The 20,018-nt window shown below is 38.2% G+C and overlaps 2 long non-coding RNA genes and 1 pseudogene across 2 annotated transcripts in view; all 3 read left to right on the top strand.

Moving 5' to 3' along the window:
* The window catches only part of LOC149114133 (uncharacterized), a 477,513-nt gene that overhangs the window by 21,749 nt on the left and 435,746 nt on the right, over positions 1–20,018 (top strand). The gene's annotated exons all lie outside the window — the stretch shown is intronic.
* On the top strand, positions 5,497–6,346 carry LOC149114152 (uncharacterized). Its single transcript, XR_016206604.1, has 2 exons — positions 5,497–5,895; positions 5,972–6,346. It is a non-coding gene; the product is annotated as an uncharacterized LOC149114152 (long non-coding RNA).
* On the top strand, positions 8,036–11,207 carry LOC149114151 (uncharacterized; annotated as a pseudogene).

The following is a 20,018-nucleotide window of genomic DNA, read 5'->3' as shown; positions in this document are numbered from 1 at the left end:
ACAGCAAGAAATTCCAACGACTACGCTACAAAAAATCAGAGTGGAGTGGAAGCAGTAGGAGTCAGGAGTATTCTTGGCTGGCCTGGACTATAAGTACTATAATTATGTGGAAATTTTTGCGGTTTTGCGAGACTCAGTCCAAAATGGCGACTGAGGGCGATACGGAACGAAAAGAAAAGCATCCTCCGTGCAGTGTAAGTATATAATCGCAGCTTCTTAACATACCACTCATCTGAAATAGTGTTTTTTAGGGGTAGTCCATTAGGGTAGTCCATGGACTAGGGGTCAGTGTTTTGTCCATCACCGAAAGTGATTGATGAATCACTTAAGCTATGCTCATCAATGTCATTAAAAATCTCATTTAAAATCTCAAGAATTTTAACAGCCTGATTTTTTGAATAAACAGGCACACTACTAATTATATCATTCAGAATAAACAGATTATGATAGGTAGCTACAACATCAGAAACTAGTTCCTTTGAGAACCCATACCAACAGCCAAATCATCACTGCAATTACAAGGCTACACTGTAACTCAGAGAGTGCATCTTTCAAAATGGCCCTCTCTTTATCAGTGACACTTCTACTTTTAATTGGCAGCATAGTTGATGGTGTTGGTTGCTTGTCAAAATATTTGATTGGCTGCGTGCACCCACTTCCATCACCACATGCACAAGATGTTCCACAAAAATTGCAACAGTCATGAGGTGGAGGCAAGGCTCGGAGGCCCAGGGATTCTGATATTTCGCGCGGTCGCGGATTTCAAGTAAATCCGCGAAATCCCGCGAAATTCGCTGGAAGTCTTTCCAAATACTTGTCGGCACAACATGTTTGAAAGTTATCTTGGCTGTTGGGGCTACTTACTGGCTGTAAATTTGCTAAATTACCTTGAAATTTCGTCACTGCAACGAGTAAACAACATCCCAAACCTACCAGGCGTTCTTAGATTAATGTTGCGAAAAACTGGGCAGCAACCACGATGTTAAAAGCTTTGTCATTGCCGCATTTCTAGAACGCATCGTTGTTAACAGAGCAAATGCTGTTCACTATTAAAAATAACCCCGTGGTCAAAACATAAAGCAAACCGCAACCTAAACAGAACATAACTTCGAAGATGAGGCAAACAACATGCAGTTGGATAAAGAAGATATTCAACGAAGCTTCTTGAATAGTAAATATCTAAGCGTAACTCTTGTGTTTTTAATATCCTGATTCTCTTATTTGTTTTTATTGTGTTCAATAAGCTTCCTTGTAAAGTACGATTTCATATTGCGGCACGAAGCCTGAGTAAATGCTCTAAGAGCATCTGGTTTCATTTAAACACGTTCCTCAAATCAGCGCAAAACCAATCGCTTTCCAGCGAAATTTGCCCAGAAAACCTTCGCGAAATCAGCCGTGTTTTACCGATCGTTTTTCGGCGAAAATGGCCTCGAAAATTCTCGCGAAATCGGCCGTTTTTTTCCGCGAATTTGTCCCTGAAAATCCTGCGCAATTTGACTGTTTTCTTCCGCGACCTACCAGAAGCCTGTCAAGCTGACGATGTTTGGATCAAAGCTCTTGTAGCTTGCCACCCAATAGCGTCCACTTGTTTCTAAAAAATTTCGCGCACGTCCTCCTCACAGTGTGCCAACTGTTGCCCATAAACATACAAAATAACTGATCGACAAGCAGGCCATCTTGACCAGCTCTCACAGCTTCCTGATGAAAATCAAGTAAGCTTCTGGCAGGGCCAAATAGCACGATGTACCGAACATCTGGGAAATTAACCCCCATACTCAGTACTATAGAAGCAATGGCAACACGCTTCACCGGCTCCATTCTTTTAAAATGAAAGTAGTAGCCTCTCTTCGTACTCTTTATGTGAAAGGGAATGGAATATGGCAATGAGGCAATGGATCCGTTTCCTTGATGTGCTTGCGTTTTTCTCTCTAGGCTTTTTCTCTAAGTTTCCCCATGAGGTAGTTGAACACACGTGCGATAGAATACACGGTGTCAGAAAATACACTTGTTTTGGGTGTGTCCTTGCTGTACTCCTCTATCAATTCTACCAGCCAATCCAATTGCTAGTACATGTCAGTTCGTGTCACTTTGTTTATTGAAAACTGCAGATTGCATCTATTTGGGCTGACAAACAACTAGATGGGGTCTTTCATAGTGAGTTCATCCATGGCAGTTCTTTCTGTCTCCTTATCTGAAGCTCCACTGCAGTCAGTGCCAAAAACTGGAGTCCCTACAAGTAACAAAATTCATCAGATACTAGTGCACTGACTACAGTTTACAGAGGTTAAACGACGCAGGGAAAGCACTCCCATTCGTCTTCCCTTACGTTCATTTGATAACAAAGTTGCACCAACAGTCCACCAACCTCACAATATTTTTTAGAGACCTATTAAAGTAAGTTATGTTATACGTTGAGTAATTAATTTTTTTTTCCCAAAACTAACTTGCACAACTGCTTTATTTCCGAACTGATCAGTACAGTGATACAATCTTGTTTATCAAGAACCAATTTTAAATATACGCAAATAAAGTACCTACGATCATTTAAATTCATGGTAATGCATGATAAAAATATGCTCATACAATCTTTACTATATGAAACGATACTAAGTAACCTTAAATGTGAAAAGAGATATTCTTTCCTTACCGTCTTTGCTCATCGCTCGAAGAATGGACAGTTTTCCCTAGGCACCACGGAACACCTGAACAGGCTTAGAGGCTTGGCTATGCTTGTTCCTGACGAAAACAAATAATCAATTGAAAACAATGAGCGTCCATTATCAAAACGTATGGAGCCGAATACTAAAATCGCCCGGGGGGTACTCTCAGAAAATTTGGGTTGGGGGTGTGCGGCCCGCTTCCCAAAACCCTTATCCTATTTATGACCAAAATCAGCTATATTCCCTACCCTATTTTTGACCTGACCAAAAATTCGAAATCCTATTTACTACCAGACCCTCAAATCAAAACCCTGTTTCAGACCTGCATTATAATTAGTTCCCTAGTTCAGACTAATGTTAAATTACCGTAAACATAATTTGTGAAGGGCTTTTGTTGATAATGATCAAAAAATCGCTTTTTCATGAAACCATGCCCATATCAAGGCTAGAGTGCAAACACCATACCCTATTTATGACCAAAATGGCCAAAATCAGCTAAAATCGATACCCTATTTATGACCAAAATAGCTGAAAAACCATATCTTTTGGGGCCGCACATACCAATATAGCCCAGATGAGGGAGTACACCACCACCCCTCCCCCCCCCCCCCACCCCGGGTAAAATCGCTGCAAAAAGCAAATATCGAATCTTGCCACTTCCCCGTCCAAGCTTCCACCGCGTGAGATTCGTCAACTAAGATCGCCGACACAGCTCGATGGACTTCGCTGTCTTCTCGCAACGCTGCAAGAAACGGCTTCTCCAACGCTGCCTCTGCAGAGCAGTAAAGAAATTGCGGCCGATTATTTCGCACCAAATTGACTTTGTCAGACAGCAATTCCATTGCTGTGAAGTTCAGCGACAACATCTCTGAAATGTGGTCGTCGATGATGCTTTTCAACGGCGAAATAACAATTAATGATACAGGGTCTCGAACGTCAAAGAAGATGCTTTTTTCAGAGCGCGAGCTGAAAAAGGCATTGCGTGACACATTGACGCGAGTGGCGTTGTCTGGACTCTTATCGACAACGGCAAATTGGCCAACCAGATTGCGAGATTAGTAGCAATTGTGGTAAAAAGCCTGTTGGCAAAACGGCCAGCACATCTCTCCCATGAAGTAACTCGCTTACAGCTGTTTCTTGCTCAGGTTTGAGAACCATTTCGCGATCTTCACGAAGAATATTTAGGCGCGATAACGCTTTCGACAGAGCTTTCTCGACCATTTTCTTGTTACGCGCCAAAACTCTGCATTGTAATCAGTGTTGTTCCTTGGAGCTGTCCCTTGGGAGATTACCGAAAATTTTGATTGACGTGTTAGCTTTCTGATCCAATGGGAATGGCCAGTACCAAGCGTATTGGACTAACAAAAGATGCTGGTCATTCGTGCAGGCGGTTTCTCAGTTATCTCTCCCTCAGGCTCCTAGCGGCTTCGCCGCTCGTTTTCGCGGCTTTGCCGCTTTGTTAGCACGTTCAATTTACTTAAACCGCCAAGCTACCCAGGCTAACTATTTCACACAACACTGTGTCGTTACCAAATTCTAATATCAAATCAAGATGACGAAAAGTCTTCAAATATTTTACATCAGGTTGAAGACAACCAAGAAATAAATCTTTGAATAAGTTCCAGGAAGCGGTTTCAATTTTTTGTCGTTGTTGCATAGATTGCATGACATTGCACACCTTTTTTAATAGCAGCTGCTCCCTTTTCTTGCAGGAGATTGTTTCCTGCAGATTGCATACACTAGTCATTGATGTGTTTAAACACGCATCTCATTTTTGTTGGTGTGTTTTTGCATGCCTCATTTCAATGGTGTGTTCGCACGCCTTATTCCCACTGTGTGTTTAAACTTGATACTGCTTTTTAAAATCGTACCTTTTACGGAGACATATAGTAAATTGCCAATGTTTTGAAAATTTCTTTCAGCGACTGTAAAGTAGGCAAGCATTGAAGGTATGTGAACATAGCTTAAAAGAAAATGGGTAACTCTCTCCTGCAGTACACAACAGTATCATTTAGCCAGCTCTCAAATGGCCAAAAATAGAGTTTGAGGAACAGATATTGAAAGTTTGAGCGCTGCTTCACTCATACATATCCACGGACATTTTTGTATACACACAATTTTGGGGATACATACAAATGGCTTAAGAGGCCCTGCGCCTAAGAAACGACCGATGATTTCCGGCTAAAAAATAAAATCGGCCGATTTTTATCTCCCAAGTAGAGGTTACCGAATACTATTTAAAAATGAATTTCTTTTGTTTCAGTTTCGCTTTAAACCAAAAATATCGAGCCGCAAAGTTTTTCCGTCTGAAAGCAGCAAAATCAGGCCGAAAATAAGCCCCCGCAAAAAACTGTTTAGAAATTACTATCGCAACGCAAAATAATGAGAAAACTACACAGTGTTGAAGAAAAATGCCTTTTAATGCAATATCATTCGATAAACATCAAAAAACTGCCGAAGCGATTAACAAATAAAGTTTCAAATATTTCATACTAAATTAGATGGAGCGTTGGAGCTGATTTTAAAATAATTATTTCTCAAAAGTTCAACGCTTTTGAAAGTAATCACAGTGATGAATGAGACATTGGAGGGATACAAATCACGTTTCTGGAAAAACATTTTTCGGCCAAAGTATATCGACCTTGTACAAAGCGTTCAAAGTTACCGTTTTTACCGTTATCCTGCTACTTCGACGAAACGCTTCTCTTTTGCCAATACGGCCGTGGATAGCGTGGTAAACGCCACTTTAAACCTTGCTAGACATTCAGAGACTATCCTGAGTAGAAGGATGTAGAATTGAAAGGGAAAGGAAGATGAAAAATACGCAGAAAAAACAAAATAACTCGAAATTACCATCTGCTAACGAAAGTTGAATCTGGAAAATGTCGTCGCGTGACAGCGGCCAATGACGTCATTTGTCACGTAAAGGTCGCAAGAGCGTGGGAAAACGAGTCTGCAATGTCCTTTGGGCGGTCAGCGGCTAGAGATCCAGTCGTGACCCATAACTCAGATCACGCTGCGGCCAAAACGGTGTGGCGGTTGGGGAAGTTTTTCTTTTTGAGTGACCATCATTTGCGAAAAATAACATAACATTGTTCCACTAAACGTTTTCTGGCCGGGAAAAATTGTTTTCCTATTTGTGCATTCGTTTGGATTCCACCGCTATTGATACAAATGACGTCAATGGCCGCGTCACGCGACGACATTTTCCAGATTCAACTTTCGTTAGCAGATGGTAATTTCGAGTTATTTTCTTTTTCTGTGTATTTTTCATCTTCCTTTCTCTTTTAATTCTACTTCCTTCTACTTAGGACGGTCTTTGAATGCCTAGCAAGGTTTAAAGTGGCGTTTAACACGCTATCCACGGCCGTATTGGCAAAAGAGAAGTGTTTCGCCGAAGTAGCAGGATAACGGTAAAAACGGTAACTTTGAATGCTTTGTACAAGGTCAATATACTTTGGCCGAAAAATGTTTTTCCAGAAACGTGATTTGTATCCCTCCAATGTCTCATTCATCACTGTGATTGCTTTCAAAAGCGTTGAACTTTTGAGAAATAATTATTTTAAAATCAGCTCCAACGCTCCATCTAATTTAGTATGCAATATTTGAAACTTTATTTGTTAATCGCTTCGGCAGTTTTTTGATGTTTATCGAATGATATTGCATTAAAAGGCCTTTTTCTTCAACACTGTGTAGTTTTCTCATTATTTTGCGTTGCGATAGTAATTTCTGAACAGTTATTTGCGGGGGCTTATTTTCGGCCTGATTTTGCTGCTTTCAGACGGAAAAACTTTGCGGCTCGATATTTTTGGTTTAAAGCGAAACTGAAACAAAAGAAATTCATTTTTAAATAGTATTCGGTAACCTCTACTTGAGAGATAAAAATCGGCCGATTTTATTTTTTAGCCGGAAATCATCGGTCGTTTCTTAGGCGCAGGGCCTCTTAAATTTTCAAGAACCATGATTGATGGTGAAAAACCTGAAAACAGTTGTTCAGTTTATTTGAAACAATCAAAGAGAATTCACTATGATGTAGTGCAAGACGTTTGTTTAAGTGATTTAAAGCACCAGTTTTCTCAGAACTCCGAGTCAGATGATATCCATAGCCATGATAGAAAGAAAGAAACAATTGCAAAAAAACAATCAGAAAGCACATTTATACTGAGCAAAGACAAACAAAGGGCATGTTGACAAAGGAAAGTGCTAAACTACAAAGCACAAAAAAGATAGAAAACGTGAATCACAACAACATAGTACAATAACACATAGCAAAAAAACTTAGATTTGTAGATGATCAAGTAGCTTGTGACTCACGAAATGATGACAAAATAGCAAATATGGCATATCAAAGCAAAAAATATCTTCATTCTACAATACCAGTAATTCAAAATACAATAAATAAAAAACCACAATTACATGCTAATAACCAAAAGTGCTCACAGACAAAAACACAAAGCAAAAACTCAAAAGCAAAAAAATAGTTTTTTTCCAAACTAAAAAGATGCTAGGCAGTCAAAACGCAAGTGGTAAACATAAAAAGCTCCCAATGAAATCCAATGCAATTGATAAATTGGCTTTAAAAAATATGACAAAATTTCACAGATTCCTAGATCATACTATTTACCAGTGTAAAATCTGCTTTGAGGCCCGGCCAAAGAAAACCAAAATTCGCAAAAATAGTAAAATTGAAAACACTTTCTAGCTCTGTGTGCGCCAACTGCTTAAGAGATAAGCAGTTTCCTAAAAAAAATTTCAAGGGAGAATGGTATGATACCTTCTTCAGTGCCTAAGGAATTGCAAGGTGTAACACAAATAGAAGAAATGTTAATAGCCAGAGCTCTTCCAATAATGGCGGAGAGTTTTTATAAAACCTGGACGACAAAGAGGCTATTCTGGGCACTGTATCAGTTTTCCTCAAGATGTTAAAAGAGCTTGCTAAATCATTACCTCGTTAGCCTAAAGACATTCCTTTCATTCTCGTGAAAATGACAGGAAAAGACAAATCTTGCAAAGAAGTCACTGTACGAAGACATAACATTCAAGAGGCATTGCGTTGGCTAACCCTACATAATCCTCAATACAGCGACGTTAATATTGATCAACATGCTTTAAACTGTCTGCCTGAAAATGGTATGTCATCAGACCTTCCAACATTTGAAACAAAAAATGATGACAAAAACTTTGTCCAGGAATTAGAATGTGATTCAGATGTAGTCTATAACAAGGACACTCAAACTAGTAGCTTTCTTCCTTTTCAACACAATGGAAAACAGGAAACAGAGGAAATTCAAGAGGAAATAGCAGGGAAAATTTTGAATCGGCCATTTATTCAAAATAAACCATTCAATGAATATACAACGCCATAGTTAGCTACAATGGTATTTCCAACATTATTTCCTGATGGAAAAGGTGATCCAACTAATCACAGTTTAAACAGACATCTTCCTTTTTCTCAAAGCATTAAACATCTTTTAAGATTTGGAGAATTCTTAAGTGGCAAGTGGGTTTATCGTTTTGCTAAACATCCACGCTTTCCCTACTGGGCACTTAATATGATTCAAGGAAAACGCACTTTACAACAAAGTTCTGTGTTCATCAAACAGAATCCAGATGACGCTCCTGTTACAATAGAGCAATTGTGTGACATGGGATCAAATAATGCTTCAACAAATTTTATGACAAAGCTATCAAGATTTGTGGGCAACATAACAGGTAGTACTGATTACTAGCAAAAACGACGAAATGAATTGAAATGAATAATAAACAGCAAAGGCGCCCCAACCATCTTTTTTACCTTCTCATCAGCAGACATGCATTGGCCAGAATTGCATTCATTGTTTTCAAATAAATCATTGTACCAACGAGGAAAGGAGACAAAATGTAAAAGACAATCCACACATTGCTGATTGGTTTTTTAATCAACGCTTACAAAGTTTCATAAAGCATTGGTTGTATGGTACACTTTAGGCTGAATGGCACTGGTACAGATATGGATACCAAGCAAGAGGTAGCATTCATTGTCATGGGACAGCTAAATTAAAGAATGATCCTGGTCTTTGTGAACTTACTGAAGTAGCATTGAAAGGATTCTTAGCTGAACAAAAATTCAAACAAGACTCTTCTGAAGAAAAACAAAAACATTTGCAGGATATTCAAAAAGGCAAAATGGCAACGAAAACAATTTGTGACTATTTAGGTTAACTTCGTCTTTGACAAATAAAAAAATTATTCAAAGTTCCTACAGGTCAAAAAGTGTCCCGCAAATTGACCTTGGGAATTTTGGCTGGTCCAGAATGCTCATTATCAAACTACTTTTACGATTGCCCAATGGAGAAATATATCTGAAGATGAATGGAAACTGTTATTGACTACGCAACCAGCACAAGCTAATAACATTGATCAATTCTACTCTGCCACTCGATTATTTTATACCAATGGGTAAGTGGCAGCTTTTAATTACAGTTCCCTCTTACAACTCAAACAACCAATTGCAAAAATTAAAGCAGAACGTTCAAGTTCTCAAGCTGCCAAAATTAGTCCTCAGGAAATGTATGGATTGGAACCAACACTACTTATTTTAACGGGTGCCCTCGTTATGCTTACAATGAACTTATGGCCATCTGTTAATCTTTGTAATGATTCAACAGGAACAATAATGGATATCATTTATACCACTCCTCATAAACCTCCAGATCTGCCTGTTGTTGTTATTGTTAAGTCTGACAATTATATCGGCCCCTCAATATCTGAAAACATTCCTTCTTTAGTTGCCACAGCTCCCGTGGATGTTTCTGCACAATATGGCAATTCAGTTCATGAGAGACAACAGCTACTACTTAAACTTGCATGGACCCTGCATATCCATAAGAGCCAAGGATTACCTTTACCAAAAACATGGGTACATATTGGAAAGTCTGAACAAACATTGGACATCACATATTTGTAGGTTTAAGTAGAGTTAACAATTGTCATTACTTGAAGTAGAGCAAAATACTTTTGATAGACTTCAAAGTATTAGAAAATCAAACACCTTGAAATACAGACAACGTTAACAGGAGGAACAAAGATTGAATCGACTTTTTGAAATCACAAAGAAGCTTTTTAAATAACAAATTTAAATAACTGCTTGTATGTGTAATCATAAGGAATAGCAAGTAATTCTTTCAAAATAATTTCTCTTTCAGGAGACCCCAGTATGAATAATTCAAGTGGTAAGTTGTTTACTATTTTTACCATTTGCTTAGTAAACAAGATAAAAATTGAACAATATTGAAAATATACTTAACCCACAATTTCGATCAAAGAGTTCCTATTTCATTCCAATAATTTAATTTCCACCCGAATTTGAGTAGCATGTGATCATACATTGTAAATGAAATACCTGGCAAGTTCTGTGCTGTAAATGTACGTTATCCTAAATTGATGTAGTACCTGTCTTGAAATTGAACATACATAAGAAGGTATCATTATAAAATCCTCAGGCAGTTAAAATTTCCGATTGGAATCCACCAAGACCTCCCACACCTTGTGATATACTAATCCAGCTCACTGAAAAGATTGACACAATACTATCTACTCCCAGTATTCACTTCTTTTGATCTAATCAGTAACAACTCAATCTCAATAATTTTGTCCTTCTATTTTAGACTGACTAAGCATAGTTGGTTATTTACATAACCTGTCACCCATAAAGACAAGCCAGAACAAGAATCAATAAGTTCCGCTAAAAACAGACAAACTCTCAAGTATATCGTGCTGTCTGCTTCTATTTTATTCGTTGGCACTGTTGAAACTGTGAATGTTCGCGGGAAAACTTTAACTAAACAAGTAGCCTTGTTTACAGATAACAGCGGTTCTCTTCGCAGGACACAAGAAAAATGAAATCTGGCCACTGTTACAATATATCACATGCTGCCATTAAAGAATTTAATGGCGCAAACTACATGTATTAAACTTTGACCAACTACAGTACTGTAAATAGAGGCATCAATTAATTAAAGATAGAACGACAGGATGATGTACCAGAGAAGACACAACAATTGAAGGTGCAATTTCCACCAGATGGAAATAACTATGTTCAGTCATATTTAAGCTGCAACAACTGCCACTCAAAAGTCATGCATAGTGACAAGAAAATCATCCAATGTTCCGAGTGTGCCCTAATGCAACTGAAGACCAAATGTCGCAATAAAATTATGGCCAGTATTCTTACGATCACTGGCAAAGACACAGTATCCCTAATTATATTTGACGATACTATTAAACAACTGTACACCATCAAAAGAGAACAGGATGCTGACTTTCAGAAAGAGTTTGCAGATCTTGATGATGATGACATCACTGAAGTGATCCTTACTGTTGAGGCAACAGTTGTATTTAATGACAAAAATGCCCAAATGATACAAATGACGCCTAAGGATTGCTATGCGATAAACTGTCAGTGTTAGTTATTTCAAATAAAGGGGATCAGTAATTAAGTATTTTCTTGGCCTAACTTCTTTCAAAGCAAAAACGACATGAGATGTTACCATAGCAATGACTCATCATACACCAAGGTTATAATTACCAATGATAATGAAAAAAACGAAGTTTGAAAAAGTTTCAAAAAAAAATACCTTAAGACCCGTCAAAATTTTACACACAAATTATCTCTACCCTGCCCCCTCCCCCCCCCCCCCGAAAAAAAACAATCGAATTCGTTTTAGTATTAAGTCAATGAACTAAGAAAACCAATCCCGTGCTACGACAGAATACCATTTGAGGTGGGAAGGGTGCTTTTAAAAATATATATATATATAAATCTCTTAAATCACTCTATCAGCGGAATGTGGCGCAGCATTACTATCTTTTAGATACACTAGTTTTACATGTTATTTTACATGAATGTAAAAGATTATGTTGTTCGGGTTTCCTGTGGTCTGAGTTTATTGACAATAAATTAAAAATTACAAACAAACAAACAGAACTTGACAAACAGAACTTAGCATTGACGCAGAGCCTGAATTATAAAATTTTGCAAACAAAGCGAATTTCCCTTTGGGCGAGCAGGAAGATTTTCATGAACGCAAATCGTGAAATGTTCTTTGTTATCGTTTCAACAACGATTAACTCATTGCTATCATGAAAAAATAGTAATGACAGAAAACACACTACATCTAAGCAATTATCTCTAAATTGGTTCGGTCAAACTTGCACCTTGTATGCTATATTCTATTACTGAGTTTAAATATAGCTTACTGTTGTTGTTGTTGTTGTTGTTGTTGTTGTTGTTGTTGTATTTGACAAAGTCTGCTGAGAAATCTAGCTTGTATCTACTTAAAAATGAGGGGGGAACTAATTCTTTCCATTTTTAACTCGTAATTTACCATAGGTAAGTTTCGAGTTGTAGTGGGTAGTCAGGTTATATACTTAAGAAGGGTTTCAATGTAACTTAATGATTTGCAAAGCAAAATACCAATTTTACCAGCAGTGGTTTGGTGGGTACACACGAAGGGGGTTGTTCAAGCTTAACGTACCCGCAATATGTCCCCTAATGTGGGCCAACCCTTAAGTATCTCAAAAACTTTCCATAACTACTGAGACTGTAGGATTACTAATCCTTCTTCCCCTTTCCCTGAACGGTCCCCCCCTCAAATGTCACTCCCCCCCCCGAGATCTTTAATGTTAACATTAAACTTTCTATCTTTTTTTCAGTCTGGTTTGTAGACTTCTTTAGCTTTGGCCATTTCATAACCGAAAACCAAAGAAACCTAGAGCATAAAAAGTGATCGTCAACTTATACCATGTCAACACAAGCGTTGTAGGAATAAGTGGCAATATCAGTAAAGTGCATGGAATCAGTTTTAACAAACCTGAAAGGAAGAGGATAACACGCAAATTCAAGCTAAGAAGATTTTAAATCCTAAAGCGTAACGATAGTTGAAATTGAAAATAAATTGTGTACTCACGAAAAAACAAAGTGTCTTACTTTTTCAGACAATTCCTAATGGGAATGTTAAGTGCGGACCTAAATATGTCCTCCGTAGACGGCTGATGTTCGAAACCCGGGGAGGACTCCTATATGAAAAGGTCGGGGATGCTCGTCGTCTCGGGTACAAATCAAGGATTCTGGTCTCACTTAGGGTGTTGATGACGAAACGTCATCATTTTTAGCTGTCAAAGTATCCTTTAGGGTGCACTCGAGGAAATAATAAAAGAAACGCTCTCATTTAATTTCTGTTTTCAGGCTTGATTTCCGCTGATGTCTCGAGTACGTGAGTAGGGTCAACAAGTGCGCGCGGGATCCCTTCTTGAACAGTGGCTAGTAATAGAACCTATTCGTTTCAAGTGATATCTTTTAGGGGTCTAATGAAGCTCAAGCAACGTCCCTTGGAAGTTAAAATCAAATTTTCCGACGAGCATCCCTTGCCTTTTCATATGGGAGTTCCACCTCCCTGGGTTTCTTTATGTGAAGGAGTGAAGGAGTGAAGGAGTGAAGGAGTGAAGGAGTGAAGGAGTGAAGGAGTGAAGGAGGGAAGGAGGGAAGGAGGGAAGGGCTGAAGGACTGAAGGAGTGAAGGAGTGACAGAGCGAAGGAGTGAAGGAGTGACGGAGCGAAGGAGTGAAGGAGTGACGGAGCGAAGGAGCGACGGAGCGAAGGAGCGAAGGAGCGACGGAGCGACGGAGCGACGGAGCGACGGAGCGACGGAGCGACGGAGCGACGGAGCGAAGGACCGAAGGAGCGAAGGGGTGATGGTGTGAAATCGCTTCACCACCACAACTAAACTTGTTATCTCTAGGGGACAGAAGTTTTTTGTTTGATGTATTTTTTTTATATATACAGTCATCAACGGGTATTTTAATATAGACATAACCTCTATCAAATTTTATTCACGTTTTGTGGGATACCCCTTGAGGTGTACGAGTGAAGAAGAATTATGCTAGGACTTATTTAATAGGATTGTGTTCACATGTGGAATGTGTTGCCACTGTCAGTTTGTCTAGACTGTTCACAGCCTCTCTTTTTTACGCACGCGAGAGAAAAAGCGAGAGAAGCGAGCGCGAAGCACGCGGGGGTTGGGGCGTGGGGTGTGTGAGCGAAGCCCATACCCAGTAAAGTCCTCCGTGTTTCGCTGGCGTCCAATTCTCTGGCTGTTCTGTTCGCGCGTTCAGCGATCGAATAGAGATACGAGAAAATAGAGGGCTATGAACAGTCTAAGTTCGTCAGGCTTCAAGTATTTCTAGTTTTGAAAAGTCAGTAAGGGACTACTTAACTTCAAGAAACATTTGATTTAGCTGTTAAACATGCTTTTATTTTATCAGGTGGTCTGCCTTGCATAGGGATTAACATCTCTTTTGCTGACCATCATTATGGGACATTTTTGGATTGTATAGTATTTCATCTAGTTTTTGTGTAATCACTGGCCACTAAATTGAAATAAATAACTAAAAAAATAAAAAGAACTAGTGAAGTTGATGGCAAACTGAACTTGTGCTTTTTGTGAATAATAATAATAATAATAATAATAATAATAATAATAATAATAATAATAATAAGCCTCAGCATGCCCTCTATTAGCAATGTAAAAGTGACAATAAACACTCGCTGTCACAATCAGCAGCTTTCATCACTGGCTACTGTCTTATCGCTATGGAGTATTTTTACACGACATTACGGTAGCCATGTTGGTATTAGGCTTTTGTACATTATACTTATATTTCCCCACTAAAATGCTCCACCTTACTGCGCCATTTTTGCGGCTAAAATGCTCGGTCTCCCCTTCCCCCAAATGTCACTAAACTGCTCGGTTAATGCTCATAAATAGGGTTTTTTAAATTTTCATGATTTTAACGTGTTAACACACTTAACAGCTCAGGGTGCTTAAAAAACGTATACGTAATATAACTCAACGCACATAAGAGCTTTAATACACCAAAAGATAATTCTCTAAGTGATCTTTTAATTTGATTTCACTACTACTGACCTCTCCTCATTCTCCACTCGGCTGTAATAGGATGGCATTTGATTTTTTTTGTTGTTTTTTTCAATTTCAAGTTGTCTCGATTTTCTCGTATAAAATAATTTTTATTTTGTATTTTCTGTACGTGAAAAAAAAAAACAAACAAACAAACAAAACAAACAAAAAAAACAAACAAACAAAAGAAAAACTAATTTACGGGAAGAATGCCACTAAAATGCTCAAATAATGCTTAATGCTTTTGCCTCACTAAAATGCTCGAAAAAAATGTTAGCATAATGTACAAAAGCGTAGCAAGAGTACGCCGCATTGTCATAATGGAGCATTATATTACTTGGGGAATAGCTATTTCTGTTGCGAGAGTTATCTTCTTCTGCTTAACTTGCCCCCAAACAAACGTTGTGTTTTGTCACTCGTGTATGTGGGCAGCTCGCTATAATGATTCATAAAGAAATGCTTTAAACACTCTCCCATTTGGTTTGGATCAAAAAGGAGGGTACCGCCAGTGCCAGGGACAAGGCGATTCCTTATAAACAAGTCTTTAATCGATAATTTTCTTGTAAAAAGGGCCAATATATTACGTTTACTTTCACATTCTTCGTGATCATGATGTCCTTCTTGTAATTGCCAGTATGTTACAGATCATTTTCACTTGACGTCGAAAAATTCGAAATTTGAAACTGTGGATCTTGCAACACTGTTCTTTTAGCATATTAATGACATCAACGTCAATAATTGCTTAGCATATTTTTATGTGGACCACGGTGGTTTAATTTGGAGAAAATTTAAGAAGTTCTTGCTGAATGTGTTCTTAAACACTGCAAAAATCTTTCTACTCTTTAAAAACTCTTTTTACCTATGATAATAGATGTAAATATTAATACAACCCCCTTCCGAAATGAAGATTCATAATATTTACAGCATAGTCTGTAAATATTATCTTTCGCTGCCACATCAGTGCTACCATAGAAGTGCACCAATATCGCGGACACATTAATTTTTCCACATATTATCCCAAAACACTAGGTTCTAAAGGACACTGGAGGACATTGTTTAGTTAAAATTGAAGTAACTTTCTTGTTGTCACCTTAACTCTTATGATCTATGAGCTTGTTAATGTTTTTCTTGTAAGCCGATACGATCTTGTTATTTTGATGAAAATGACGAAGAGTTCTTTCGTGATGTAGCCAAAGAGGCATTTGTGACGTCATTAAATACAATATGGCGGAACGCGAGACCCAAACCCCATATGAAAAACCCACGTATAAGATTAATGTCTTTGTCAATAGGGCACTTTTCAATCGAGCGTCGTAAAACAAAAACCAAAGTGATCACTCTGGCCAATCACACAAGAGGCAGATAATCCAGTAAACCAATCAAAAACTCAAGCAGATACTTGCAGCCGACGTAAAGCACGGGAAAATAAGTGTGCAGGGGAGTAGCGATTGGTTCTGGTTTTACTTCGATTGGATGACAGAGTGGCGCGAGTTTTCTTCAGTCAACCACTTAACGTGGTAGTACAAAACCAAAGCAAGCGCGAATAGGTCATTTCTGAGTTGCCTTTCGCCTCTGTTTCAAAACGAGTCCTCGTGCAAAACTTTTCTTATGAAAATGAGTTTGATTTGCATGAAAATGAGCTTATAGATGAAACGCATTTTCATATGAATGATTTCGCACCAAGACTCGTTTTGACACAGAGAAAAAGGACATCTCGGAAATGGCGTGTTACTTTCGATGATAAAGTGACAACCGCGCTATAGCTTCTTCCTGGGTTTAAACTATTGATTTCCATAAACTTAACGCTAATCTCAACGATATAAATGATTATTGAAACTTTATTGTATATCACTCCAGTTGGCAAAGACTTAACATAAATTATGTATTTTCTCCTTTTCAGCGAAGTTTATGTGTTCAAAGGAAGAAAAAAAATTGCGAAGCCATGAGGGAATACTGCTTTTCAGATGAAACCGAAGCTGAATATTCAAGAAGTCTATCCAAGAAGAGTTAAACCGAGGAGGGCATGGGCACCAATGGCGTATTCTGACAAGAGAAAAACTCATTAATAATTGCTTCCTAAGTTCTGTTGTTATTTTTTAACGGGCTTGAACGTCCAAACGTGCTGTAATGAAACTTGTTAACTGAAATGAAGACCTCGAGCTTATTTGTAAGCAGAGACATTATGGAAACAACGCAATAAAGTGTAGTGAGCGGCTTTCTTTTCTTTGCCAACGACACTCAACTTCCAATTATCTACCAAACTGATTGAAAACCCTAATTGACCTCAATTCCAAAGTTTGGTTTCTATTTGCTCCGTTGTAGCTTCCAGGGACTTTAGTCTCCTGCTTTTCTTTGATTGGTACTGACAACTGACGTAACATAACTGTTGTTGTTGTGTTTAAGGATGTGGTCATTGTTTGGTTCGCTTAATAAGCCAGTTACGGACCTCGTTCGGCAATCCTTTTGTTACTGAGACCTTTACGCGTCCCCTTACATCTAACAGACGCGAACCCCAGACCCATTACAGGTCATTACTTAAGGTTACTGTAGACCTTCAAAGGCCTATTTTGTCCAAAACTACTTTTTTTTACACCAAATTCAAGACTTTTACTTTATCTGAATTTTCCAAAAAAAGTTATTTCAAAAACTTAAAACGCGAACGAGTTATCCACAAAAACGTAAATTCTTAAAACGAGTCAATGAACCGCAAACCGTGATAAGCCAATTAAAATGTATCAACCTTTGCGTGGAGCAGTAACAATTTTGGCGGCAACTGATCTCATCCGCGGAGTAGAATTTCGCTTTTTTTGTTTACTTCCTGCAATTTCTTGCAGAGAAATCTTGGCTTTTGGTGATTGTTTTCTTCTCTTAAGTGATAGACTAGACGCTTCGCATTCTCACATTTAAACGCAAGCGCAAATCGCAAGCGAATGTTTCGTCGATGCCCTGCTTTAGCTTCTTCTGGCGCAAAAGTTGACTGCCGCGAAATTACCGACGAATTTAATCAGCTGACATCTGACAAGGCATCTTCTCCAAACGCTCGTTTCCCCTTCTTTATAGAGTGTTTTTCCATATTCTACTAAAACAGACAGGCCGATGAATTGCGCGTTTAGCCTTTTTTCGTAAATGTGTAAATATCCGCACTCGATTCGGCTCGCCGAGTAGGCGTGTTCAAGGCTATTTCGCTAGCATTCCTCTTTTTTCTCTTTTCCTTCTTTACCATTTATCTGCTGATTCGGCTTAGATGCTGAATGTTTCATGGCAGACTACGTAAGATATAAAGATATACTGTAAATATAAACATTGTACATTCATTTCCGGGGAGCGTTACTGTAGCCCGCCTGGGAGTTCAAAGCTGCGTTTCATTGGTTGGCGGCATGGCCACGTAAACAACCGTTTCAGTGAGGTGCGAAAACTGTGAATTTCTTTCGAGGCTGAAAACTTAAGGTTTATTTTTGCGTGAATTACCTCTATTCAAATGAATTAATAGGGTATGTAGATTTATCAGATTTCCACGAAACTTGGCCAAAATGTTCGTCAGATATTAGCGCACCAAAGAGTGTGAGGCTTTTGCGAAAATCGAAATATTTTTCCTGTGACGTCCCATTGAGTAACAGCAGTCAGAAAATTTTCTATTGTCTAACTTTGAAAGAGATTTTCTAAGCAACCAATAAAAATATCGAAAAAGCCTCACACCCTTTGTTAGCCCATCATCTCCTGACTGATAATGCCTAGTCAGTTTTGATGTCCGCGGTAACACAAAGACTGGTAATTCAGTTTAGCAAGTACGGTCATTTTTGCGTTTTTAGGCTTGGGCGTGTCTATCAAAACAAAAATAGCAAAAAATATTGTTATTTTCGGATTCTACAGTTTATTAACTCACCTAAATTTCTGTTCTAGGTATCGAATCTTTTTCTAAAACTTGTTTTCCTTCTTTTGTTTTGTTTGTGAGCCTGCATGGGAGGGCGGGGGGGGGGGGGGGCGGGGAACTGGAACGGGGAGGGTGGCGCCCTATGTACCACAAAAGAGTATTCACTCAATAGAAATAAAACTTTTCTGGGGTGTAGAACGTTTAAAAAAATGTTTACTTTAATATAATACATGTCGATCACGACGCTACAGAAATTCAAAATGACGTCACAGATTTCAAAGTGTCCTCCATCTTGGGTCTGCCAGCTTGGATTTCAAACATTTAAAAGGTACAAATAAAAATACATTTTCATCTCTAATTCAAACTATATAGATCATTGTGATATATAGATTATAGTGAATGATTGCATGATTGATTGATAGATTTATAGATGGATAGATTGAATTTCCGATGATTTAAGTTTTCACAGGTTGACTTTCAAAGTTACTGATCATTTTAAATCGAAGGTCTCATGAAAAAAGTATTACAATGAATGCACACCTTGGATAGTGCCCCAGTCATTGAATTACAGTAGTGGTTCACTTCTTCGGCATTTTAATCAATTTAACCGATAGATTCTAAATTACTGTGCGTCTGTTCAGTAAAATACGTCACAGATGACATCAAAATGTGGTAAAGGCTACAACAAAAAAGCGGCACACGAACCATAAGGTGAGTGTGTCACTGATGTTCTTACCACACTTTGACGTCATCTGTGATCTATTATTGAACAGACGCATGGCAACGTGGAATCGATTTGTTTTGTAAAATAAACAAACAAAAAAATTTAAGGACTTCATCTATACGTCTGTCCTCCAATAGATCATGCGTAAGAACGAACCAAAACGCGAGAACAATACGACATATAAATATAAAACGTTGGTGATGTCTGGGACTATACAAACGGTTTTAATATGACACATAATTAATAACCAGTGCAATACAATACAGGGTCCATTGTCATCTAAAAACCTCCATAGGCAGATTTATTACAATAATCACACACAGTATCAGCAAAGATAAATTGACAAGAAATAATCACTTCCGTACGAGTGTGACGAAACCGCGCCACAAAGGTGGGCTCTCTCTAACCAAAAAAAACTAAGCATAAACGAACCCGAGAAAACACGCAACAACTACCTAAGTCTACAAGCATTTATTATAACAATTACACTAAAATAACATTATACTTTAAATAGGGTAACTAACAATAATACAATAAGCTAAATAATTAACCTTAATTTATTTACAAGAATATAATAAACAAGCTAAATACTTCAGTACACTTAATCTATTTACAAGAACATTCCTTAAAAAAAAAATAGGCGTTTCCGTAGTTCAGTTCAGTTCACCTTGCGTCTGAAGTCCTTGTCCATGAACTTGACCCCAACAACGTTCCACCAACACATGACACACACAACGAACCAATTCAAACACCCGTTTATTACTCCCACCTTTCAACTTACTTCTTCCGATTACGTCTTCACTCAGTCCG

The sequence above is a fragment of the Orbicella faveolata genome, unplaced genomic scaffold (genome assembly GCF_042242905.1).
Source record: "Orbicella faveolata isolate gen_17 unplaced genomic scaffold, um_ofav_v1 contig_14, whole genome shotgun sequence".
NCBI classification, from domain to species: Eukaryota; Metazoa; Cnidaria; class Anthozoa; order Scleractinia; family Merulinidae; genus Orbicella; species Orbicella faveolata.
The sequence above is the reverse complement of the archived record's forward strand: the minus strand, read 5'-3'. Positions and strand labels throughout refer to the sequence as shown.